Here is a 2,061-nt window from a genome sequence, read left to right as displayed (position 1 = left end):
TCACAACATTCCTACATATCAAACACTCCTTCTATGACCCAGACTGATTATCCTGATTAATACACCAAACCAGGTGTATTAATCATCTACTGCTGCATAACCAATTACTTCAAAATTTAGTGGCTGAGGACAACAAACATTTATTATCTCATGGTCTTTGTGGGTCAGGAATCCAGGACTGGCTTAGCTGGGTGATTCTCATTCACGGTCTCTCACATAACTGCAATCAACATGTCAGTTTGGGCTGCAGTGATCTTAAGGCTCAACTAGAAGTGGATCTGTTTTCAAGCTCTCTCACTTGGCTGTTGGCAAGCCTCAGATATTTGCCATTTGTGCCTTTCCACATGGCTTCCTTATGACATGAAAGCTGGTTTTCCCCCATATGAAGACATCCAAGAAAGATCATGAGATTCAGCACCCAAAACAGAAGCCACAGTTGTTTCTTTTCTATAACCTCAGATGTACCATCACATCAGTTCTGCCATATAGTGTTTTTTAAAAGTGAGTTGAAATGTTCAGCTCACACTAAAAAAGAAAAAACAAAAAGATTATAGACAAGGGTGTAATCTATAAGGGATAGGGATCATTGGAGGTCATCTAAGAGGTTGCCAACCCTGCCATGTTTCTTTGGTCAAAAAAAGAAGCTAAACTGAATTATCTATAAGATAAATTGAATTGTCTACATATAACCACACTTTGTAAGGCAGAATATATGACCATATCTAATACAGAGCCAAATGTAGAGAAGTCAGAGAAAGGGATAGAGAAAAACTGGTTTATGTTCTTAAAGTTTTGTATATCATTTTCCCTCTTCCTTTCAGAAAATTGGTCATTTCAGTAGTAGTCTATAGAAAAACGTACCACTTTTGCATTTTCCCAAGACAAAGAAGTAGCAAAGGAGACATTCTCTCTCTCCTCTCTCTCTCTCTCTCTCACTTTTCAGATGAAGTCTCACTCTGTTGCCCAGGCAGAAGTGCAGAGGCCTGATCTTGGCTCACTGTAACCTCTGCCTCCCTAGTTCAAGCAATTCTCCTGCCTCAGGCTCCTGAGTAACTGGGATTACAGGCACACAATACCATACCCAGCTAATCTTTGTATTTTCAGTAGAGACGGGGTTTCCCCATGTTGGCCAGGCTCATCTCAAGCTCCTGACCTCAGATGATTCACCTGCCTCGGCCTCCCAAAGTGCTGGGATTATAGGCATGAGCCACCATCCGTGGTGAGACATTCTCTTAAGTATCACAAGTTTCAAAAGTATCTCACATCAAACATGCACAAAATGAAACTTATTCTATCTTCCAAACCCGCTTCTCTTCCTTGTTCCCCATATCAGTGAGTGATAATATCACCCACATGGTTTTCCTAGCCAGGAACCTAAGCTTTGTCCTTAACTCTAGCCTGTCCTTTACTCCCAAAAACAAGTCACAGTCATTCATGAAGCTCTAATGATTCAACACCAAATATCAAATGCATTCATTCTCCCTATTTCATTTCTTGCCTGTATTCCTTCAATAGTCTTCTATTTGCTCTCCTAGTATTCACCATTGGCCCCTATCTACACTATTCTGCATATAGCAGCCAAAGTAATATTTCTAAAACATAAATATAATAATGACATTTTTATGCTTGAAACTCTTCAATGACTCTGTTATCCTTAGGATAAAGTCTAGATTTTTTCTTTATTATAGCTGTCAAGCCCTACATGAGGTGACCCACTCTTAGCTCTCTAGCCTTCTTATTGCCATTCTCATTTTGTTTTACTCAGCAAAAGAATACAGTACATAGTGCATCTTAAAAGAAGCATGCTTAGATTTACCTTTTAAACCGGTATATGTAAACCTCTCATAATTAGGCTTTGTGAACAAAGCCAAAAAATATCCATTAATTAGCATGCTCCCACTTGCTTACAGAGATCAAATCAAATCAATCACTAAAAAAAGAAAGAAATACAGACAGAAAGGAAGAAAGAAAGAATTCTAAAGAATAAATTTCAGGCATTAAAAAGTGATCTCAGATGGAAGGTCTGAAATACAAGAAGGATCAAAGAGAAAAGAGGAGGTA

Source organism: Aotus nancymaae, unplaced genomic scaffold, assembly GCF_030222135.1.
Source record: "Aotus nancymaae isolate 86718 unplaced genomic scaffold, 86718_ANA_hifiasm-v0.15.2.pri h1tg000007l, whole genome shotgun sequence".
Classification (NCBI taxonomy): Eukaryota; Metazoa; Chordata; class Mammalia; order Primates; family Aotidae; genus Aotus; species Aotus nancymaae.
This window is presented reverse-complemented; position numbering follows the sequence as displayed.